Here is a 26,886-nt window from a genome sequence, read left to right as displayed (position 1 = left end):
AGAACCTCTCGGAGTGCCTCAAATAAAACGACACCACAGGAAAATACTTCGAAGAAGCATACCGGAATAGAAACCTGTCACCACAAACAATAAAATAAAGATGAACCATGCTTCATTGTAAGAATCTCTCTACTAATGAAACATCGTTCTCAGCCGACACATCAACCTGTCGTATGTGTATTTTGATACTAAAGTGTTCTTTTTCATGTACCCATGAATAATGAGATACCTGACCTCCGGAGGAAAACTCCCTGGTCGTCCTTCATGCTGTCAGCCTCCTTCGACAACTTGGCCAACCTCTCCATGTTACTGTCCGCTTTCGAGGGTCCTCGCATCGATGGACAGCCTGCCCAGCGAGCTGTTGCGCTTCGCTTTCACCTCAACAACACAGCAGAAATTCAGCAAATTACAATTCTCCATTCAACGTTACAATAGTACACTGACGCGTCAAAGAGAATGGTATAGGCATACATATTCAAATACGGAGATACGTAAACAGGCAGAATACGGCGCTGCGGTCGGCAACGCCTATTTAAGACAACAAGTGTCAGGCACAGTTGTTAAATCGGTTACTGCCGCCACAATGGCAGGTTATCAAGATTTAAGTGAGTTTGAGTGTGGTGTTATAGTCGGCGCACGAACGATGGGACACAGCATCTCCGACGTAGCGATGAAGTGAGGATTTTCCGGTAAGACCATTTTACGAGTGTACCGTGAATATCAGGAATCCGGTAAAACATCAAATCTCCGTCATCGCTGCAAGAACGGGACCAACGCCGACTGAAGAGAATCGTTCCACGTGACAGAAGTGCAACCCTTCCGCAAATTACTGCAGATTTCAGTGATGGGCCATCAAAAAGTATCAGCGTGCGAACCATTCAACGAAAAATCGTCGATATAAACTTTCGAGCCGGAGGCCAACTCGTGTACCCTTCACGACTGCACGCCACAAAACCTTACGCGTGACCTGGGCCCATCAACACGGCTTTGGACTGTTGATGACTGGAAACATGCTGACTTGTCGGACGATTTTCGTTTCAAATTGTATCGAGCGGATGGACGTGTACGTGTAAGGGGACAACCTCATTAATCGATGGACCCTGCATTCCCGCAGGAGACTGTTCAAGCTGGTGGAGGCTCCGTAATGGTGTGGAACGTGTGCAATGGGAGTGATATGCGACTCCTGATATGTCTGGATACGACTCACAGGTGACACGTACGTAAGCATCCTGTCTGATCACCTGCATCCATTCGTGTCCATTGTACATTCCGACGGACTTGGACAATTCCAAGAGGACAATGTGACACCCCGTACGTCCAGAATTGCTTCGGGGTGGCTCCAGAAACACCATTCGGAGTTTAAACACTTCCGCTGGCCACCAAACTCACCAGACGTGAACATTAGTGAGCGTATCTGGGGTGCCTTGCGATACGCTGTTCAGAAGAGATCTCCACCACCTCGTCCTCTTATTGATTTATGGACAGCTCTGTAGGATTCATGGTGTCAGTTTCCTCCAGCACTACTTCAGACATTAGTCGAGTCCATGCCACGTCGTGTTGCGGCATTTCTGCGTGCTCACGGGGGTCCTACACGATATTAGTCAGCTGTGCCAGTTCCTTTGGCTTTCCAGTGTTTTTAAACAAGAGTATTGGAAAACTCTAAAAAATTTAATAATTACTGAATGATTTCTCCTTTGTGAAGAACACTGAATGTAATAACTATTTAGAAACAAAACGAACAAACGTCAATATCACATGACAATTGAACGATTCCAAAACTTTATTCTCCATAAAAATCTAAAGAAAAAATTTCCAACGAACTGACCATGTGGCATTGCAACTAAGATGTGTGAAATACGTGGAAAGAAGCTTCCACAAAATCCTACTGAAACGTGTTAAGGTTTTGCGTAATATTTTATGTCGTTATGCAGACATCAAATATAATTATAAAAAGCAAAATAAAACTGAGGCCTGTACGCCCGTATCTGGTTTTGACCACTTTGTCTGAGTAGGTGGACGAATAAAAATACGGGTTCATCTCTTAAAACACAGACCTCTGTCAAGCGACAACAGTCAATAGAGAGCAAATGTCATATTAATAAAGACTAGTTAAATGAGCTAAGAAAAATGTTCACACGAGCAGGCCATGAAGGTCCAGCAGTTCCGACCGGCCGCCGTGTCATCCTCAGCCCTCAGGCGTCACTGGATGCGGATGTGGAGGGGCATGCGGTCAGTGCACCTCTCTCCCAGCCTTACGTTAGTTTACGAGACCGGAGCCGCTACCTCTCCATTATGTAACTCCTCAGTTTGCCTTACAAGGGCTGAGTGCACCCCGCTTGCCAACAGCGCTCGGCAGACCGGATGGTCACCCATCCAAGTGCTAGCCCAGCCCGACAGCGTTTAATTTCGGTGATCTGACGGGAACCGGAAAGGTCGTTGGCTTTAATTACATGAGTTACAATCACTTAATTTGTGTCAGATTTATAATCCATTGAAAGGAGAAAATATAAAAATGCAATAAATGAAGCAGGTGAAAGGAAATACAAACGTCTAAAAACGAGATCGACAGGAAGTGCAAAATGGCTAAGCAGGAACAGCTAGAGGACAAATGTAAGGACGCAGAAGCATATATCACTAAGGATAAAACAGATTATGCTTACAGGAAAGAGAACCACCTGTATGAATACCAAGATCTCAGATGGAAAACCATTCCTAAGCAAAGAAGGGAAAGTAGAAAGGTGGAAGGAGTATATGAGCGGCTATAAAAGGGAGATGTACTTGGGGGCAATGTTATGGAAATGGAAGAGGACGTAGAGGAAGATGGAAAGTCAGATATAACACCGCGTGAAGAATTTGACAAATCACTGAAAGACTTAAGTCAAAACAAGGTCCCAGGAGTAGACAACTTTCCATTAGAGCTACTGATAGCTTTGGGAGAGTCAGCCATGACAAAACTCTTCCGCCTGGTGAGCAAGATGAATGAAACAGGCGAAATACCCTCAGACTTCAAGAAGCATATAATAATTCCAATTCCAAAGAAAGCAGGTGCAGGTGTTGACGGTTGTCAAATTATCGGACTATCAGTTTAATAAGTCACGGCTGCAAAATTCTAACACAGATTCATTACAGAATAATGGAAAAACTGGTAGAATCTGACCTCGGGGAAGATCAGTTTAGATACAGGAGAAATGGAGGAACACGCGAGGCAATCCTAACCCTACGACTTCTCATATAAGATAGATTAAGCAAAGGCAAGCCTACGTTTATAGCATTTTTAGACTTAGAAAAAGCTTTTGACAGTGTTGACTGGGATACTCTCTTTCAAATTTTAATCCTGGCAGGGGTAAAACACAGGGGGCGAAGGGCTATTTACAATTTATACAGAAACAGGTGGCAGTTATAAGAGTCACGGGGCACGAAAGGGAAGCAGCAGTTGAGAAGGGAGTGAGGCAGGGCTGTAGCCTATCCCCGATGTTATTCAATCTGTATATTGAGCAAACAGTAAAGAAAACGGAAGAAAAATTTGGAGAAGAAATAAAAACTTTGAGGTTTTCCGACAATATTGTAACTCTGCGAAAGACAGCAAAGGACTTGGAAGAGCAATTGAACGGAACGGGCAGTGTCTTGAAAGGAGGATATAAGATGAACATCAGCAAAAGCAAAACGATGGTAATGGAATTTAGTCGAATTAAATCAGGTGATGCTTAAGGACGTAGATTAGGAAATGAGACACTTAAATAGTAGATGAGTTTTTCTATTTGGGAAGCAAAGTAACTTATGATGGTCGAAGTAGCGAGGATATAAAAAGCAGACTGGCGATGGCAACAAAAGCGTTTCTGAAGAAGAGAAATTATCAATATTGAGTACAGGTTGAAGTGTCAGGAGGTCCTTTCTGAAAGTTTTTGTATGGAGTGTAGCCACGTATGGAAGTGAAACATGGACGATAAACAGTTTAGACAAGAAGAGAATAGAAGCATTTGAAATGTGGTGCTACAGAAGAGTGCTGAGAATTAGATGGGTATATCACATAACTAAATGAGGAGGCACTGAATAGAATTGGGGAGAAGCAAAATTTGTGGCAGAATTGGGCAGAAGAAAAATTTGTGGCGCAACCTCACTAGAAGAAGGGATCTGTTGCTAGGACACATTCTGAGGCATCAATGGATCACAAATTCAGTACTGGGGGCAAGCGCGGAGCGTAAAAATCGTAGAGGGAGACCAAGAGACGAACACACTAAGCAGGTTCACTAGGATGTACATCGTGGTAGTTACTTGGAGATGAAGAGACTTGCACAGGATAGAGTAGCATGGAGAGCTGCATCAAAACAGTCTTTGTACTGAAGACCAGAACAACAACAGTCCAATCAAAGGCTCTGTATGTAATATTTTTGTCGAAACAGTACGAATGCAACCAAAAGCAAAAAGTCAGTCCTCAACAATTAACTGCATATGTACGAAGTGAAGAGAGTTTTGTCATTGAAAGTCAATCTCACATGCAAATGTGCATGTAAGGCTCAACATTCAGCGGCATTTGTGGCGTCACAGCGAGACTGGACGAATTTTCCTCTGTTTCGAGAGAAATAGTTATTAAGTGACAGCATCAAGTACGCTCAAGTGAACGTAAATTTTTAAATTTATCAGTACCAACACCTACTAAATTCAGAGAGACATGAACCTTTTAACTAGTACTGAGATAAAAATGAGACTTGCTACTAGGTCTCGGATGGAATTAGTTCTTTGTCGCTGATAAAAGTGAGTAGGATTTATGTGCACAGACTGAATGCTCATTAAAGCATAAAAGATAAATAGCGCATTACGACTACGTTATTTGAAGATCCTCCTTCACTTTAGATGAAAAGACGAAATGGATTTCATTCATTAAAAGTGAAGAAATGAAATACGGAAGCTTTTCATTTGGTTCGTGATTATTTCAAAAGCCATTTTGGTTGTAATTACTATTTGCATATTACATTCACCACAACAGGCAGTCATTTATTTTTGTTGAAGTCCAAAAACTTTCTGAGTGGAATTATTACGAAATAAAACTTCATTTGTTTTCGTGGTCAGTAAAATACCAAACGAATTGTTTCCAAGCTATGGGCAGTAGCTATTTTGCTGCTCAAAAGTAAATGAAAGCCGGCCGGTGTGGCCGTGCGGTTAAAGGCGCTTCAGTCTGGAACCGCGTGACCGCTACGGTCGCAGGTTCGAATCCTGCCTGTGATGTCCTTAAGTTAGTTAGGTTTAATTAGTTCTAAGTTCTAGGCGACTGATGACCTCAGAAGTTAAGTCGCATAGTGCTCAGAGCCAAAGTAAATGAAAGTTAACAGTAATTATTATCATTCTTTACTTTTACGAAAGTAACTCAGATTAAACAAAAGAGCATAAGGTCCCAGTTTTCTTATAACGTTACCGCAAAAGATAAAGTTTCCATAACAGTTTTACCTAACATTACATGCTGTTGCGTATCATATACGTAATATAAAGCAAATTTCATGTAATTAAGGCATCAAAAATTGAAGGCTTCCACTGCCTTCACTAAACTCCCTGCACCATTCAAACACGCTCGTTGTGTTCATAAACACCGTTTTGATTCGCTAAAAAATGTCGGTAGCTGTTGTTCCTTCTGCGTGTAGGTAGCAGGTTACATCACGTGCCTCACACATTTTGCCGGAACGTCTTACCATCTTTCACGCAACTTGACACTACGACGTGAGTGTGCGTTTTAGAGTGTTCCTACCACGCTCACTCTGATCAGAGGATCCCCATCTACCACCCATTGTTGCCAATAGTCAAAAAGTCACAGACCATTATGATCACAGTACGCTTACTTTCTGATAATGCCTCGTAATGCGAATAAGTAACGAGTGCGTTTTATTAGTTACTTTATTAACGAACTGCATAGACGAGAACATTTTGCACTGAATATTTAACTCCAACGAGTCACCGAAAGTATAAGGCAACACACACATCCATCTTGACTGCCCACGTTATAAGCCTCTCAGTATCAGCAAGGGTACTAAACCTGCACCGCGCAAACATTGACCTCACGGCATCACACTACCCATTCTTGGTGGTTAGATGCTGTTCCATTATTGCACCGGTCTGTCAGCCTTAAAGAGAATTAACAAATAATAGGATTCACAGAAAAATCCATGTGGGAGTACTAAATCCTTACACCTGTGTTATCCGAGTATGGTTAATATTGGCTGGAGCGCTGCGTAATTCATACATACTCCTTTGCGTTGCGTTGTCCAGCTATGATTCTTACTAGAAGACGTAAATAACATGAAAGACGACGAAACACTAATAGGTAGGTTTCTCTGCTCTAGAACGCCTGCTGGCGGCAAAAGGTTTGTTTACTTAGTGGCAATAACAGTAAAACTAATCCGACCGTTACACGCAGCAAACTACGCCGCATTCTCGTTAATTACTGTTTACCAAGGCGGAGATCCGTTTATATTTGTTGTAGCGCTCCTCCCTCAATATTTTCACTGTAGCGAAATAGCATTCGAAGGAAGGAAGGAAGGACGGTAGATTACAGTGTAACGTCCCGCCGACGACATGGTCATTAGACACGCAGAAGAAGCTTGGATTTGGAAACAACTGGAAGGCAGTCTGCTGTATACGCTCAGAGCACAGTCGCACCATTCTCCTTATGCAGTTTAGAGGGACAACATAAAACACAAACCTGATTGTCCGGACGGGGATGTGAACAGCCACCCTCCCGAACACGAGTACAGTGGCCGTCTGACTGCTGCCCGGTTTCGCTCTGTAATTGTCTTCGTTCTCTCCGTACAAATATCTATCCTATAACACACTGAAGGGTCAAACAAACTTGTACGCCTGCCTAATATTGTGTAGGGCCCCCGTGAGCACTCAGAAGTGCCGCATTACGACGTAGTATGGACTCGACTAATGTATGAAGTAGTGCTGGAGAGAACTGACACCATGAATCTTGCAGAGCAGTCCATAAATCCGTGAGAGTACAATGGGGTGGAGATCACTTCTGAACAGCAAGTTGCAAAGCGTTCCAGATATGCTCAATAATGTTCATGTCTGTGGAGGTTGGTGGCCAGCGGAAGTGTTTAAACTCAGAAGAGTGTTTCTGGAGCCACTCTGCAGCAATTCTGAACGTGTGGCGTGTCGCGTTGTCCTGCTGGAATTGACCAAGTCCGTCGGAATACACAATGGATATGAATGGTTGCAGGTGATCAGACAGGATGCTTACGTACGTGTCACCTGCCGGAATCGTTCTGCCTGAAGTTCATGGATTCATGAGGTTGTTCCCATACCCGTACACGTCCATCCTCTCGATACAATTTGAAACGACACTCGTCCGACCAGTCAACATGTTTCCAGTCATCAACAGTCCAGTGTCGGTGTTGATGGGCCCAGGCGTGGATTAAAACTTTGTGTTGTGCAGTCATAAAGCGTACACGAGTGGGCCTTCGGCTCCGAAACCCCATATCGATGATGTTTCCTTGAATCGTTCACACGGTGACACTTGTTGATGGTCCGGCACTGAAATCTGCAGCAGTTTCCCGAAGGGCTGCACTTCTGTCACGCTGAACGATTCTATTCAGTCATCGTTGGTCCCGTTCTTGCGGAATCTTTTTCCGGCCGCAGCGATGTCGGAGATTTGATTTTTTACCGGATTCTGATATTCACGGTACACTCGTGAAATGGTCGTACGGGAGAATCCCCACTTCCTAGCTACCTGGGAGATGCTGGGTTCCATCACTCGTGCATCGACTGTAACATCAAACTCACTTAAACCTTGATAATCTGCCATTGTAGCAGCAGTAATCGATCTATCAAATGTGTCAGACACTTGTCTTATATAGGCGTTGCCGACCGCAGCACCGTATTCTACCTTTTTATGTATCTCTGTATTTGAATACGAATACCTATACTAGTTTCTTTGCCGCTTCAGTGTATTATAGCTCTGTAGCTGGAACATTGAAAGAAACGTCCAAAAATTAAGGTATGTTGTGAAAACAAAATAAAATGCCTTCCGTAACTGTTCTGTCATCACACAAAGAATTTTGGTGATTGCGGCAGTTTTTAAATGAAAACATAAGTTTTGTCAGCAACCTTCTTGCTGATATGATGCAGCCCGCTACGAATTCATCGCTGGAGCCAGCCTCTCCGTCTTAGAGTTGCACTTCTACAGCCTCAATTATTTGCTCGATGTATTCCAATGTCTGTCTTCACCTTCAGTCATCACCCTCTACAGCTCCATCTAGTGCCATATATGTTGTTCCGTGAAGTCTTAATACATGTAGTATCTCTTTCTCCGTTCTTCTTGTCAGTGTTTTTCATATTTTCCTTTCTTCGCCGATTCTGTGGATAACCTCCTCATCCCCTTACCTCATTATTCTACCTAATTTTAAACACCCTTCTATAGCACCAAAGCTTAAACTTTTCGAATCTCTACATTTTCGGTTTTCCCACAGTCTGTCACTCGTTACCATACAGTGCTACGCTCCAGATGTACATTCCTAGAAATTTCTTCCGCAGATTAACGCCATTTTTTCATAGTACCAGACTTCTCTTGGCCAAGAACGCCCTCTTTGTTTATATTAATCTGCTTTGTATGCCCTCCTTGCTTCATTTATCATGTGGAATTTTGTTTTCAAGATAGCAGAATTCCTTCATTTCATCTGCCTTGTGGTTCGCAATTTTGATAATCTCACTTCTGCTCCTCCTCATTACTTACGTATTTCTTAGGTTAAATTGTCCTGTAATCCTTTCTTTCACTGAGGATAACACTGTCATCAACGAATCGTACCATTGATATCCTTTCACCCTGAAATTTAATCCCACTCTTGAATCTAGCTTTTATTTGTTTCATTGCTCCTTCGGTGTGGAGACTGAAGAGAACACCCGAGCACTTCGTTCTTGGTCTTCCATTCTTATTTTTCCCATTGACTCATACACATATTGTGTATTTCCCGACTTTTCCTACAGCTTATTCCTATTTTTCTCAGAATTTAGAACTTATTACACCACTTTACATTGACGAACGCTTTTTCCAGACCTTCAAGTCCTTTGAATGTTCCTTGATTTTTCTTTAGTCTTGCTTCCGTTACCAGTCTCAGCGTCAGAACAGCCTCTCTGGTGGCCTTACCTTTCGTACAGCCACACTGATCCTTGCCGAGCAGCTCCTCTTATTTCTTATCCATTATTCTCTTTGTTTTTCTTTTCGGCAAATTGCATGCATGACACGTTCAACTGACTGTGCAATTGTTCTCGCACTTCAGCTGCCCTTGGTATCTTCGATATTGTGTGGATGACATTTTCTCCGAAAGTCTGATGGTATGTTTCCAGACTCATAGATTCTAGAGACAGATGTTGTGTGTAATGTTAACTCGTCGTATCCTGTATCTTATCAAATTGTTTTGTATGTATTTATGTGTCTGTCAATGCAAATACAAAGAAATGAAATAAAAATGTATGTATCCCCATGGTTTATATGAGTTCTGTATTATGCATATGTAACAGATAGTGATTTGATCCAACAGGAAAAGTTTAATTTGTGCAAATTGTTCTTAAGACGGAAGCGCCAAATGAAAGTGGAGGAGTGATTGCAGCGACATGGACTTGTGAAGATATATAGCAGTGACGTGTCGTTTAATAGAGGAAAGGAGTGATATTTTTGCGTTAAGGAGGCAGTTTTCTTTATAGCAGTAGTTGACAACTATGTCGTATAAAAAAAGTGACAGAAGTGAGACTGTGGAAAACTGTTTCATTAGAACACTGAAAATGACAAAACGAAGAAGTAGCCAGCCAGTTACCATAGCAGCATTTTTGCAGTTAAATACCAAAATTTTAAGACGAGGCACCGCTTTTGGGATTGTCATAAAAGAAGAGGAGATGTAAGATTTCGAGAACCTAAAATTCAGCAGAAGATCTACGCAGAAGAACAGATGACTATCAATATAATGGGATGACTACAATGAAAATTTGTGAGAGACCGGGAACCTAACCCAGAAAACCTGCGGACACTCCTGATACAATTATCCTTGCGTACGATATTAAACATCAACGGATGTGACTGTTCAGTTATAGATCGAAACTAGTTGCGATATGTCAAGATATAAATTAAGAGCGAAAATTTTGTCTGGCTCAGGTGTTCGCAAACGATTATACTGTATATGACTTAAGTCAAAACCAAGGTGTTCAACAATGCTGTTCTCAGTTAAATGAGTTTCCAGTACAGTTGTAAATTTTAATTTATTTTTCGTTTTTTGTTCTTGTTGTTGTTGTGTATGTAATCTGGTTGCCCATTCTTAACTTTCGTATGTAGTAACCTGAACCTGAATAATGCATGTGAATACCATTTGATAAAAATAGTCGCCAAATCTATCTGAAAATGGGTAACTGTAATCTACTTAACGCTTACCAAAACTAAATCGAAAACGTAAAACTATATATTAAGTAAGCTGTCCTGTGAGATTGTGTATTGTGCAGTGCTACAATGCGTGACGTCACAGTGCTTGTCTTACGGTTCCGGCGCACAAAGCTAACAGAATAAAAATTCCGCATAAAATTACAAATCGGATTTTGAAAGAATAACTATCCAAAACACTTCTCTAATGCTCTTTACATTTATGTACGCAGGCTGATTAAATAAAATTCAGAACACTAAACTATATACACGTGAACAGACTGCATTCGAGGAGTAAGAATGTCTGCATAGGAAATAAGATCTGAATTGAACTTTGCTTAAGTAAATCTCATAATTTGAAATGCAAATCTTGACTATGAACGATTTTACTGTGTACTGTTAAGCTGGTTCTGACAAATTTTCACGACTTACCTTGTGGCAACGGAAGCTCGGCAACGCTCGAAAGTGATGAACAATAAAGTGTAACGCAATAGCGAACCAGCTAAAGATGAACGTTGCCAGATGCAATGCAAGGAAAAAACAGCTGTGCTAAGCACATCGTGCTTCAAGTTTGAGCGATGCGGCAACACACGATTAGAAAATACAACTTTCGTTAGGAGACTTTGGCAGAAACTGAATTTACTGACTGATGTAGAAGAGACTAGCATTCAGAAACTGTATTGTGAAACTTTGGTTCCTGAACAACTGCAACAATTTTTGCAAAATTAATTTCTTATAAAAATTATTATTGCGCCATATAATATGTTACTGAAATGCTAAAGGAGTGGTGAATTTGCAACTCTGAGACCAAGCTACGTAAGCGGATAATTTTCTTTAATCATGTGTCGACAATCAAACTAACTGCCCCGTCCAATAAAGAAAAATAATGCTGAAAAATTTGCCCTTCTCGAACTTATCATGAATACCGCGAGGTAACAATACCGTGAGAACGATACCTAAACGTCTTCACACTTTTCAAGTCAGATCTAACAAGATCATACACCGTGTCCATAAATTACGTTTACAACTTAAGACTTTAACACCTCTAAAAATATACTACATACTAACCAATGGTTTTCAACAAGTGATGAGATAACTCATAAAGTTTTGCTTCCATAGTCATAGACGTCAATGTGTGCACCCTTAGTGGCACGGATAATGTCTAGTCGTAATTCCGTTTCCTCCGCATACAATTCAAGATCTTCAGGGTGTTCAAATGCATTGCGAATGGATGCCTTCGAGTCCTGTAGGTCTCTAACTTTTGTTCGGCACATCAGATATTTACAAAACCCCACAGGAAAAAGTCTACTGGAGTAATGCCAGGTGATCGTAGGGGCCAACTAATTGGACCGTCTCGTCCAGTCCACCTATCTGGAAACTTTTCATCTAGAAATCGACGGACATTTAGGGACTAGTGGGGTGGTATCCCATCCTGTTGGAATATCAGGATGGACGTGTTACAATTGTGATGCAGCAAACTCTTGTAACATGCCCAGATAAACGCCACCGTTCGCGACAGACTCGATGAAAAGAATGGACCAGTGATGTAATTGTGCATCAGTCCACACCAGACATCGACCTTGGGACTGACTCTTTCCATTTCACGGGCAACATGAGGATGCTGTGAACCACATATACGAACGTTATGACGATTCAGTTTGTCGGATACATGAAACGTTGCCTCATCGGAGAAACAAATATTTTCCAAAAAGTCATTGTTTGCGTTTCCCCCTCCCCCTCTCTTGCCTAGCAAGTCCGTCGCGAAACTGTTCGCGCTGATATTTGTCGGTAGGTTTTAATGTCTGAAGCACCTGCACCTTGTAGGGCTACAGCCGTAACCTCTCATCCAAGACATTGTGCACCGCTGATCATCTCATTTTCAACTCTCTGGCCTCCGCAGGCGCCGATTTTGTCAGACTCCTATCAAACGCCTATCATATCTTGTACAGCTGGCGTCTGATACAAAGGGGCAAACGCCCCCTTTTTATTGGAAACACTACATGACCCATAAATGGCGTTTTCCCCCTACAGAGTAGTTAGCCGGGATGGTGATTACCTTCCATACCATGATCGGAAGTGTTTTTGCACTTGGGTATCGGAGTTTGTCTGTATGAGCCAGGCCACACAATGAATTTTCTAACAGGTTTTATAAAGTCAATTCGGCATAAAAATGTTCAAATGTGTGTGAATTCCTAAGGTACCAACCAGCTGAGGTCATCGGTCCCTAGACTTACACACTACTCAAACTAACTTATACTAAGAACAACACACACACCCATGCCCTAGGGAGGACTCGAACCTCCGGCGGGAGGGGCGGCGCTATCCGTGAAAAGGCGCCTCAAACCGCGCGGCCACTCCGCGCGGCAATTCGGAATAAAAATTGCGTCACCTGGAAGGTAAAAAAACGCTTTATAGGTTGTCTTATGACATGCTGAAAACCATTTGTAAGTATCTGGTACAGTTTTAAAGTTTATTTAAATCTTAATTTGAAAATATAATTTACGCACAACCTCTTTCCGAAAAGCAATATGCTCTGCTTTTGAATATCTGTGTTTTCTTAGGTATTTCAGGCCTGTAAGCAGCTTGACCAATACCTCCTCTCTAACGCACTTCTCACTGAATCCTACACTGGCAACGACACGCTACTGACAACCGAAGATCACATTGGTTTTACTGAGAACCTCTGTGGCGTATCGTATCGACTATATGAAGGCATCAATTTGAAAAATATCCAGAGTACAAATGAAGTGTGACACATCGAACAAAAAGAGAGGTCAATTCACGTTCATTGAACATGAAAAGCCAGCCGGTGTGGCCTAGCGGTTCTAGGCGCTTCAGTCTGGAACCGTGCGACCGCTACGGTCGCAGGTTCGAATCCTGCCTCGGGCATGGATGTGTGTGATGTCCTTAGGTTAGTTAGGTTTAAGTAGTTCTAAGTTCTAGGGGACTGACGACCTCAGAAGTTAAGTCCCATAGTGCTCAGAGCCATTTGAACCATTTTGATAGCGATGTGCACATATACAGGTGACTGGAGGACCGAGTACACAAGGTGCAAAAGGGCAGTGCATTGGCGGAGCTGTCATTTGTACTTCGGTGATTCATGTGAAAGGGTTTCCGACGTGATTATGGCCACACAACGGGAGTTAACAGATTTTCAACGCGGCTTGGCTGTTGGAGCGAGGCTAGGAGATGTTCCATTTCGAAAATCGTCAGGAAATTCAGTATCTGAAGCTGCACAGTGTCGAGAGTGTGCCGATAATACCAGATTCAGGCATTACCTCTCACCACGGACAACGCAGTGGGCGAAGGCGTTCACTTAACGAGCAAGAGCAACGGCGTTTGCGTAGAGTTGTCAGCGCTGACAGACAGGCAACAGTGCATCGGTAGCCGCAGAAATCGGTGATGGACGTATGACGAACGTATCTGTTAGAACGGTGCGGCTTCGTTTGGCGTTAATGGGTTACGGCAGCAGACAACCGGCGCGAGCGCCTTTGCTAACAGCACAACGCCACCTGCAGCACCTCTCCTGTGCTCGTGACCATATCAGTTGGGCCCTAGAGGACTGGAAAACCGTGGTCTGGTCACATGAGTCTCAATTTCAGTTTGTAAGAGCTGGTGGTAGGGTCTGATTGCGGCGCAGACCCCACAAAGCCATGGACCCAAGTTGTGAACCAGACACTGTGCAAGCTGGTGGTGGCACCAATGTGGTGTGGGCTGTGTTTACATGGCATGGACTGGGTTCTCTGGCCCAACTGAACCTATCATTGACTGGTATTAGTTATGTACTGCTACTTGGAGCCATCTGCAGCCATTCATGAACTTCAGGTTCCCAAACAACGATGTGCCTTGTCACTGGGTCACAGTTATCCGCGATTGGTTTCAAGATCATTCTGGACAATTCGAGCGAATGATCTGGCCACTCAGATCGTACGACAAGACTCTCATCGAACATCTACAGGACGTAATTGGAATGTCAGTTCGTGCACAAATTCCTGCGCTGGCAACAGTTTCGCAGAGGTACCATGGCTCAGTATTTCTTGAGTCCATGCCATGTCCAGTTGCTGCACATGCTGGGCAAACGGAGGTCCGACACGATGTTAGGAGGTATCCAATAACTTGTCACCTCAGTGTATACAGGGTGGTCCATTGATCGTGACTGGGCCAATTATCTCACGAAATAAGGGTCAAACGAAAAAACTACAAAGAACGAAACTTGTCTAGCTTGAAGGGGGAAACCAGATGGCGCTATGGTTGGCCCGCTAGATGGCGCTGCCATAGCTCAAACGGATTCAACTGCGTTTTTTAAATAGGAACCCCCATTTTTTATTACATATTCGTGTAGTACGTAAAGAAATATGAATGTTTTCGTTCGAGCACTTTTTTCGCTTTGTGATAGATGGCGCTGTAATAGTCACAAACACATGGCTCACAATTTTAGACGAACATTTGGTAACAGGTAGGTTTCTTAAATTAAAATACAGAACGTAGGTACGTTTGAACATTTTATTTTGTTTGTTCCAATGTGATATATGTACCTTTGTGAACCTGTCATTTGGCCGGCCGAAGTGGCCGTGCGGTTAAAGGCGCTGCAGTCTGGAACCGCAAGACCGCTACGGTCGCAGGTTCGAATCCTGCCTCGGGCATGGATGTTTGTGATGTCCTTAGGTTAGTTAGGTTTAACTAGTTCTAAGTTCTAGGGGACTAATGACCTCAGCAGTTGAGTCCCATAGTGCTCAGAGCCATTTGAACCATTTTTGAACCTGTCATTTCCGAGAACGCATGCTGTTACAGCGTAATTACATGAATAAGATATCGGCCTTTTCCGCATTTGGTAAACGGTCAATTTTAACACGGGTAATGTATCACGAAGTAAATACCGTCCGCACTGGCGGAATGTTACGTGATACCACGTACTTATATGTTTGTGACTATTAAAGCGCCATCTATCACAAAGCGAAAAAAGTGGTCCAATTAAACATTCATATTTCTTTACGTACTACACAAATATGTAATAAAAAATGGGGGTTCCTATTTAAAAAACGCAGCTGATATCCGCTTGACCTATGGCAGCGCCATCTAGCGGGCCAACCATAGCACCATCTGGTTTCCCCCTTCACGCTAGACGAGTTTCGTTCTTTGTAGTTTTTTCGTTTGATGTTTATTTCGTGAGATATTTGGTCCTGTCACTATCAATGGACCAACCTGTATGATCCACCGGACACGTCTGAAAGAACAGACTCTACAGACACCGGATATTTCCAACAGCGCACTCTGCTCCCACGTAATTCGCGCTGACGGTAGAAGCTGCGGTGTCGGTTTTGCGGCGCGCCGGACATCATCCGCATTTGAGATAGCGCCTCTCAGTCCACGAAAACGTACCGACGGGCCGGCGGCTGCCAAGGCGCTGCGTGGCAGATATTAGGAGCCGAGACACGGCCGGCCTGGCCGACGTCTCGCGGTTCTCCCAGAGGACCGCGCCGGCGGCACGCGCAATCACACCGGGAGCGACGGCCCTGTCATCTCTCTGAAAGGTAGTGGTCTGCCAGTTCAGTTCTGTGGATCCTCCCGCTGCCCCCCCCCCCCCCCCCCCCTGTCGGGATGTCTCTCCGTGACGCACTGCCGTCCCACCGCAAGTATCACGGCTGGTCGTTAAACGCGGGACATTATGAAAGAAATCACACTGCTGGCCATTAAATTTACAACACCACGGAGGACGCGTGCAAACCAACGTGAACCTGGCATGCTTGGATATGCAGATGATTAGCATTTCACCGCACTTGCACAAAGTGGGGATGGGAAAAACCGACCGGTTACAACGGACACCGGTATTTTAGTTCTGTACAACCGGTATTTTTCTGTACTTACTTGGTCCCCGATATAACAGATATTTTTTATTCATTACTGGTAATCATGTGTAAAGCGGATGTATCAATCTGCCACAGCATTGGTGCTAAAATTATTTGTATTTTTAAATAAGACCTTTTTCTTGAAGGTGACTTTGCTAGAACTTTTTGTGGCTTCTGAAAGATTGATGTCGTCTTTCAGTGATATTGTCCCTGATGAAACACATTATAGAACAAGTATTTGTGAACAGACTGGCTAGTTAATGTCGACCAATGGATTTTAATTCATTATTTAAATTTCAACTACTGTCATATAATTGTCCCTGGTAAATGTTATTTTATCTACAATCTAAATTGTTTACCTAAATGTTTTTAAAAACAGTTTTAGGTTTTGTCAGGAAAAATCAGTAACGTTGAGAGGCACCCACTTGCCTTTCTCATACTGTGGCATCAAGCAGTCAGGCCTGCAAGATGTGTGGTTTGCCAAGCGAGTGGAATCTTCCTTAATTTATCGAGCAACATGAATTCTCGTATCTTACTATTTAGTTACAAATTATCCTCCTGTATGAATAATACGCAACGGAAACACGCATCTGACTATCAGTGATTTATAGAACTCTGACTGTACACTACGCACTGGCAATACCACATTTACCTTTTGTCTTTGATTTAACGGCTTTTATATAAATTCGGGACATTACGATAACATACAATTTAATGAAAAAGGCCACCAATCTCTTTCTTTTCACTATTTGATTTATTCCTAAACACACAAATTCTACAACCTACAACAAAATCACATGAGAAATTCCGCCCAGCGGGCATGGCTTTACGTTAGTGAATCTCTATACTATGGTCTCGTAATCTATTTACCGCAACAGTGCACTCCCTGGATCGGATGGTGGATCTTTTATTATACCTCACACTTCGCCTCTCACAATAATCCTCACGAAACTTTCCTCCAGATCGAGCGATACAGAAGGAACAGGCATACCCACAAATCTTTCGAAACTACCTTGCTACTCCCATGCAAAACACACATACCCAAATTACAAGACATACACAACACAACAATATGAAATATTACACAAAGAACGGTTACAACTTCATCACTTTCCGCTTTCCCACTTCAATCAATATTTATCCCAGTTTCACACGACACTGCCCCACTTTGTAATTCTACTTTCCTACTGTGAACTCTGGAGATAAACGCACGTCTTCCTGTGCAATGCAAGCCAAGTGGCGTTGCTGGAAAAACGGCCGACTCACCTTGATTCTCTCTCAGGGTTTAAATTCAGCGTCACACGGAATGATATTTCTTAAATACTTCAACTTATGATACACACGCTATTTCTTAAATATTTCAGCTTATTGTACGCACGCTATTAATTCTTAAATATTTCAGCTTATTGTACACACGCTATTAATTCTTAAATATTTCAGCTTAAGCTCACGGAAGTATCTCAACTTACAACTACACGTGGGCTCTTTGTGACCGTTGGTTTACTACAATCCCCTTAAAATTACCTGCCTCACTTTGTAATTTTCCCCACAAAAGGTCCTGTGAAAGAGAAAGTATTAATTCTAACTACTCTTAAATATTCCACATCCATACCATGCCTCCACTCTTTCATCACGGAGCACAACAAAAAAAAAACACAGGTCTTTACAGCAGAAGGTTCAGCGGCAGAGTGCTGAAACATGGCCGTATTCTGATTCTCTCGCACCTCTCTCGAAGTGGGAGAAGCACCTTGCTACCTTATTGGTCAGCCACATTTCAGACGCTCAAAGCTCTGGTAACTTCCATCTCTTTGGTCTCACCAAAGGTAGCCAAAGGATCGACTCAAAGATGATCATATATTCCGATTCACTATCTGTGGTTAGCAGGCGACCATACATTCATTCCTTTCACAGATCTCACCAAACTGGATGTAGGGATTTATTTTGAGGGAGTGCACATGTGATCAATTAAATAAATAAATTGTCATTCTTTCCCACACTGGTATCCGGCTTCGCTGTATTAGTTGAAATTGAGTTACTTTTACACAAAAAATGTGTTGTTCTGACAAGAATTTCGTACCTATTTTCAATGTTGGGCGGTACTGTACCCTTTCACCACCGGCTACCCATGCAGAAAAAATGGCACGGTACTATCCTTGCAATGCGAGGGTAGTTCCGAACATTTTTTTTTTTTAAGAAAATTGTATTAAAACAAACGTAGCAATTCATCAAAATAACCAGGAGGAGACCTTAGCCCCTGGTGACCTCAAACTGACGACCAAATGTTGTTACTTTACCAAATTGGCAGTTGTTGCATTATTGTACTCTCCACAATCCGGAGTAACGTACACATACAAATTTACAACAATCTACATGACAAATAAAACATCACATCATAGAAATGAAAAAATAATCTTGAGATAAAATTTTGCTTTAGTTACTGGGATCTTCGTTATTTTTATGAGTAATCCAAATTTCACTAATTCTAAGACAAAAAAAAAATACTTTCTCTGTTGTCACACATATAGACGACAAGAACTTGCATTTCGACTAGCCTTCGTTACACTTTAATGTGAAATGTCACCACTGTGATAATAAAAAATAAGTGGCTTCAGTCAAAACACCAACAAGATTATTACTATGGACGACATCAAAATACATCAGTTAATTCCGATATTTGTTGTGCAATGCAAACTCTTGTCCCCTGTGACAACCTTACTGATCAATGCTACATGAACCGCTACGTTAGTATTACGCCACTGGCTTATAATTAGAGCATCATTGTACCAAATATTCTGATAAACATGCTACGTGAACTTGATAACCCAGAACAGACAAAAAACAAACACTAACTATTCTAAAGACAAATGTTGATGAAATACAATTACACTTGCTGTCCCTTCAGGAATGAAACACATAAAAAAAACATTTACACAATTACAAATACATTATTTCCTATCTTGCGAGTCACACGGAAACCTTTCATTCTGTGATTTTCTTGTGGTCAAAAAGTTGCTGATAGTTTTCCTAGAAACACTGTCTCGGTGTCAAAGCTCTCCCATGGTTACCCGGAGGAAAGTCTTTAAGTCACTCAAATCGGCATTTTGAACACGCACCGAACAGTAAACTGTATCTCACATTAAACACAAATGTCATAGTCACTGTCAGAGTACCATCCACACGAATCTGTTCGTCCAAAAAAAATGGCCCTACAACTACTATTACCCACGGTTCTGTCCTTTCAGTTCATGGTGTAATTAAAAGTCGTAAGTTTCAACAAACAGCACTTATTCCCGCACCAGTTCAAGAAATGTCTCCTACTACAGACGCAAATGTCAATGTCCCACTCTAGTTTCTTGCCTTCATACAATAATTGTTCACCAAACGACAACTGTCCTCTTTAAGTATACCAAGTGTCCCACATGCAATTCACAAAGCACACTTAACAAGTCACTGCCAAAAGTTTATGGATCCCACCATTCAGTGGTCAAGACAAAACAAAACGATCGTCCTGTCTGCTAAAGACAAAATCTTTTCCACCACTCACAACGTGGAAACACCAGTCCTTCACTTTCCACATTATGGAAAGTCGCAGTCATCTTGTTTCACGGCTCCACAGTCCAGTACTAGTTATTAGCTGCTGGTAAAAAAAATGCTCGCCGGGCTCTGCCGCGCCTCGTCCATTCTGCAGTAGCGCCGCTGCGCGCGCCGTTGAGCAGAAGAAACCACCCGCTGTTGCCTCCGCGGGATACCTCCCCCAGTCGTAAGGGTGGCGGAACTTATGAATGGCCAGTGGTACGTGCGTGTCGCCCCAGGCCGTTGACCTGCTGTAGCGGGCGCGTGGAGTGTACCCCGTCCGACAGTGGAGTGGGGAGTGCCGCGGCTCTGTCGCCTGTCGCCATGGCATCGTCAGCTCGGCCCGCTAGCGGTATGGGCGTTACGACACCCAATCAGTTAGCCTTCCGTGCATCTCGCAACATTACAGACAAAAGGAAATTCTTACATTAAAATTATACACCCTAGTTTTCTACACATACAACATCAACATTTATCTCTTTTCTATAGACAGCCCACACTCGTTCTATTCATTGTACCTGTCGTCCCTCATACAAAACATGAAAGTGTAAAAAAAAAAACAAAAGGAATAATAAACAATCTATACAGCTCATAATTACAATATCAAATAGTAGGCTACTCTAACATCCTATCACAGTGAAAATATTAGAAACTTTATCCTAAAACTACAATATACAATGAACTTTTGTGCTTGTGACACACTGAAATTAATACCCCTTGAAAGTGTTCTAACAAAAAAATAAGAAATAATCTACACAGCTCACAATTACCTACCACTGGTTATTAAATATTAAACTACTTTAACATCCTAACACAACAAACATTTTAGAAACTGTTGACTCTAAATCTACAACATACAATGCACCTTTGTGCTTGTGACAGATTGAAATTAATACCACTTGAAAGTGTTCTAACAAAAAAATAAGAAATAATGTATACAGCTCACAATTACCTACCACAGGTTATTAAACTACTTTAACATCCTAACACAATAAACATTTTAGAAACTGGTGACTCTAAATCTACAACATACAATGCACCTTTGTGTTTGTGACAGACTGAAATTAGTATCTCTTTATACATTTTACATTTTATTATATATAACAACATTTCTAGGACATGTATGAACCATCCACATGATGTCTAATCCTGACCTGCCATCGAGGTTCATCCCAATCAAACAATACACTATAATGTTTTAGTTACAGATCGGTAGGATCCCCTTTACAGGAGTGGGCGCATTGATCACACTACACTACGACTCTCACTCACCAGACATCACATTTTCCTTCTCATTCAATCCATTAATACACTAACAGAATAGGTCTAGAAGTCAGTTAACCTTAACACCACCACACTCACGACAACATACCATACCTTTTCTCCCTTATACTCAACCACATAACACATGAAGCTGTTCCGGAGATAGCTTTCCAGTCTCCGAATTCGTCCTTTCACTCTGGCACCTCTCTCCATCGGCTTACCTCCGCATTCACTTCATGCTAAATATCAACTTAGAATTGCGACATTTCATCTAAGAAACAAAAATACACAAATTATTCAACCTGCAAAATAACTGTACACATTCTTGGTACCGTTTTGATTAGTTATCCTGGTACCAGGCTTCAACAACAACAACAATAAATATTATTTTTGCCAAATCGCAAATGTTATGCTAAGAATTAGATCTTACACTTATATTACATCTTACGTCAGTTTTCCACAACGTTCACCATCTGGATCTCATACTCCCTTTATGTCCTTTCACATTGTGCAGTTGTCCTCATCTCTTCATTCGTATTTCGGCTCTCCGTCCGTCCATTACTCCATCATTTCCTGGTCTTCCTTCGCCATTCGCATCAATCTCTATTGCAGCATACACAGGTCTCTCTGTAACATACTTCTAAGACATCTCCACATTATTCAATTCTACTCACCTTTATTTACCACTGTTTCATCACGTCGAATCTCTATTTATTAATCACACTGCTTCACGTCGCTTCTTCCCTTACCTATCACCTTTATCCACTACTATTTATCACGTCGCTTCTCTATCTACCATCTTTATTCCCTCATAAATCATCACGTCGTTTCTGCTTGATCCTTATTCATACGACAAAAAATACGTACATACACCACTCTGTCGACTCCTGTTCATGACTCATTTGACCAGTCTATTCCGTCATACTTCCTGACATCCCGCCTGAAAATTCTTATGTTCGATTTGACCCTGCACAACGTTACACACTACAAATAAATACACTGACTATACCATTAAATTGCCTACTTTAGATCTATCCTTAACTTTTCCATAATTTGATGTTAGAAATGTGATGAAGCCCACGAGATTGTTTTCCCTTGCTCGTCTCAATCAGTACAGCATTTTCATGGACAATCCGCCTCACTCTGAACGGTACACTATACACAGTAAAGAATTTGCTAGTTAGGAATCTAAGTTTACATGAAAATTAAATGTGTGCAGAGAATATACAAGCTGGGAGAGATGGGACAGCCCAAGTGTTAGAAACTTTGGTGCTAGTGGCCTCTTTCCAGAACACCAGATTCCGAACAACCATACACAGCACTTCATTATAACTGTCACCACGACAATGACATCAGATGGCATCTAATTTAAAAACTTCGATTACAATGTTGACTCTTTGCATTACGTGTTAAGTACCTGCAATAGTCCAATCGCACTAATTAAACTGGACTTATTGGCATTATTACGTAACATTTTTTTGCAACTGGTTTCTTTGAGGAAACAGTCCTTTTTACATTACTGTTCGAAATAAAAATTCGCAAATTTTGCTCTGAGAGACCAGCCTAACAGATTCCATTACTGGTGTTTTATTCTCTGATCAGAAGTATGGTATTTGCACTCCTACATATCAGTAGAGTATGTCCGCTACATAGACAATTTTCAGCGCCAGCTGCATGTGTTTTAAGGCAAGATGCTAAGGGCTGATATGTTGGATTTGTTTCTCCTATCCATCAATCTATTATGACAAGAAAGAAATACCAGGATTCCATGCTCTCCTGTCATTCTGATAGTTTCTGCCGTTCCTATCCTCGACTCTGTCTGACCTATGAGTCGTGTCTCCGTTCACGATATTGCTCTCATTACCCAATTCTTGTAACAAGTGCTGAAATGACGCAGAATCGTCTAAGCCTCTGCCTGCTATCGCTATATCTCTGCGCAATCTCACTGGCAACTTCGTCGTACAGATCCTAATGAGCTCCCCAGGTTCGTATGGCACATCCAAATATCTATTTCGTCTCAGCATTTCCTGATAGCACGCCACTGGATCTCTTATACTACCTTCGTTACAATTTGGCATCATCAATATGCTTTGCTTAACCTGGTCCTGCTTACTTTTCGACCAGAATTCATTTAAAAACTTGTCACAAAATATCTTGTAGCTACTACAGTCATTAATAACTTCCTGCATTTTCGCTCTAGCCTCGTCCCTCAAATGGTTGCACACAAACTTCATTTTGAGGAGCGGTCCCCACGATGCAGGTAATGAATCTTGAAATTGAGACAGCCACAGACATGGATGTTGGTAGTCATCAGGATCCGGAAAACAAGTGAACTTTAGTACCGACACGAAGTGCCTCCTACATTCTTCTTCCGCATTTATGTTTTCTGACCTTGGGCTATACCCAGTTGGATTTGCCACCTGTTTTATCCGACATAACCGTTCTTCTAACTCTCTGAGTTCGTCTTTCTCTTTCTGCCTATTTCCTTTTTTTGAATTTATCTCAGTCTCCCTCTGCAATCTACCTGGTGGTGTGTCACCTCCGCTACTGCATGCTAATCGCAACTGTGCTAGCTCTTCCCTATGTTTCCCATTTATTTCTAATTGCGCCTCTTTAAACTGTAATAGTGATTGTATCTCTTCCTGCTCGGCATAAACCTCTCGCTGCGTACTGTCAGAGCCTGTCTCGCCTCTTACACTGACCTTTTCTACCTCTGCACTAATTGTATTCATTCTGACCACTACCTCCGCAACTTCATCCCTGTATTTATTTAGCGCCACTTCCTGCTGGGTGACTTGAGCTTCCACGCTGTCTAATGCCCCTTGTTTATCCGCAAGTAAGTCCTTCACTACCTCTTTGATTCGCTCATCTGGCAACACGTCCCTACGTTCTGTGATATCCCTCTCTATTGCAATTATTCGTACCTCCAAATTATTGGTTTTTTCTTTCACGGCGTCACATACTTGCTTCAACGCACCCAGATTCTTCTCCCCCTCATCTAACCGATTATTAACTGCGGACAGACGCTCATCGATAACTGTGTGTAGCTTCCTCATTGCCTCTTTATTTCCCTTATCAATTGCCTCCAATCTTTCCTTATTTGCTTCCAATCTCTCCTTAGTCTCCCTATCTCTCTCCTTAGCCTCCCTATCTCTCTCCTTAGCCTCCCTATCTCTCTCCTTAGCCTCCCTATCTCTCTCCTTATTCTCCCTATCTCTCTCCTTATTATCTCTATTGATTGCTTCTAATCTTTCGTTAGTTGCTTCAAATCTTTCCTTAGTCTCCCTATTCATCGCTTTATTATCTCTACTCATCGCTTCTAATCTTTCGTTAGTCTCCCTACTCATCGCTTGCAAAAACTGCAGTATCACATCGTTATTTCCTACTTTCGACGCGCTCACCCCGTTCGCCTGAGAAACGGTAGCTTCGCTAAGGGTAGCTTCACTTTCACTGAATACCAGACCTAGTCCCGAGCCCGCGTCGTCGGGAAAAGCCCGCGTTTGTGGACAAAGCCCGCCGCATAAAGGTTCCCCTTGCAGCGGTCCACTGAACAATACAGCCCCTTTGGAGCGTTTGTCTTTCTCGCTCATTAACCCATGGTCAACAGCTACTTCCTGCTGCACTGCTACGTCCACCCCAGAATCGCTATTCTCCATGGTGGCTACACTTTTCGACTGCGACCTAGTTACTACGGACATTACGCAAAAAAAATTATGAAACGATCTTCCAGCCTTGTGCGATATAGCAATTAATTACATAAAATAAAATAAAAGATCCTCACCAATCCAGAAAGAATTTGCAAACAGAAAAAATTTTACTTCTTAACGCTATCACAATACATTCCATAAAAAAAATCTTAACAGCAAACCCTAACAACAAAATATCCTAACAAAAACGATCCTGGCAAAGGAATCCTGGCAACAAATTAAATATCCAGGTAACAAAATTATCGTGGCAAAAAACGGAATCCTGGCAACAAATTAAATATCCTGGTAACAAAATTATCGTGGCAAAAAACGGAATCCTGGCAACAAATTAAATATCCAGGTAAAATTATCGTGGCAAAAAATGGAATCCTGGCAACAAATTAAATACCCAGGTAACAAAATTATCGTGGCAAAAAAAACGGAATCCTGGCAGGGTCGAAATTATGAGAGGCACCCACTTGCCTTTCTCATACTGTGGCATCAAGCAGTCAGGCCTGCAAGATGTGTGGTTTGCCAAGCGAGTGGAATCTTCCTTAATTTATCGAGCAACATGAATTCTCGTATCTTACTATTTAGTTACAAATTATCCTCCTGTATGAATAATACGCAACGGAAACACGCATCTGACTATCAGTGATTTATAGAACTCTGACTGTACACTACGCACTGGCAATACCACATTTACCTTTTGTCTTTGATTTAACGGCTTTTATATAAATTCGGGACATTACGATAACATACAATTTAATGAAAAAGGCCACCAATCTCTTTCTTTTCACTATTTGATTTATTCCTAAACACACAAATTCTACAACCTACAACAAAATCACATGAGAAATTCCGCCCAGCGGGCATGGCTTTACGTTAGTGAATCTCTATACTATGGTCTCGTAATCTATTTACCGCAACAGTGCACTCCCTGGATCGGATGGTGGATCTTTTATTATACCTCACACTTCGCCTCTCACAATAATCCTCACGAAACTTTCCTCCAGATCGAGCGATACAGAAGGAACAGGCATACCCACAAATCTTTCGAAACTACCTTGCTACTCCCATGCAAAACACACATACCCAAATTACAAGACATACACAACACAACAATATGAAATATTACACAAAGAACGGTTACAACTTCATCACTTTCCGCTTTCCCACTTCAATCAATATTTATCCCAGTTTCACACGACACTGCCCCACTTTGTAATTCTACTTTCCTACTGTGAACTCTGGAGATAAACGCACGTCTTCCTGTGCAATGCAAGCCAAGTGGCGTTGCTGGAAAAACGGCCGACTCACCTTGATTCTCTCTCAGAGTTTAAATTCAGCGTCACACGGAATGATATTTCTTAAATACTTCAACTTATGATACACACGCTATTTCTTAAATATTTCAGCTTATTGTACGCACGCTATTAATTCTTAAATATTTCAGCTTATTGTACACACGCTATTAATTCTTAAATATTTCAGCTTAAGCTCACGGAAGTATCTCAACTTACAACTACACGTGGGCTCTTTGTGACCGTTGGTTTACTACAATCCCCTTAAAATTACCTGCCTCACTTTGTAATTTTCCCCACAAAAGGTCCTGTGAAAGAGAAAGTATTAATTCTAACTACTCTTAAATATTCCACATCCATACCATGCCTCCACTCTTTCATCACGGAGCACAACAAAAAAAAACACAGGTCTTTACAGCAGAAGGTTCAGCGGCAGAGTGCTGAAACATGGCCGTATTCTGATTCTCTCGCACCTCTCTCGAAGTGGGAGAAGCACCTTGCTACCTTATTGGTCAGCCACATTTCAGACGCTCAAAGCTCTGGTAACTTCCATCTCTTTGGTCTCACCAAAGGTAGCCAAAGGATCGACTCAAAGATGATCATATATTCCGATTCACTATCTGTGGTTAGCAGACGACCATACATTCATTCCTTTCACAGATCTCACCAAACTGGATGTAGGGATTTATTTTGAGGGAGTGCACATGTGATCAATTAAATAAATAAATTGTCATTCTTTCCCACACTGGTATCCGGCTTCGCTGTATTAGTTGAAATTGAGTTACTTTTACACAAAAAATGTGTTGTTCTGACAAGAATTTCGT

Source organism: Schistocerca americana, chromosome 3, assembly GCF_021461395.2.
Source record: "Schistocerca americana isolate TAMUIC-IGC-003095 chromosome 3, iqSchAmer2.1, whole genome shotgun sequence".
Taxonomy (NCBI): domain Eukaryota; kingdom Metazoa; phylum Arthropoda; class Insecta; order Orthoptera; family Acrididae; genus Schistocerca; species Schistocerca americana.
Note: the sequence above shows the minus strand (reverse complement) of the source record.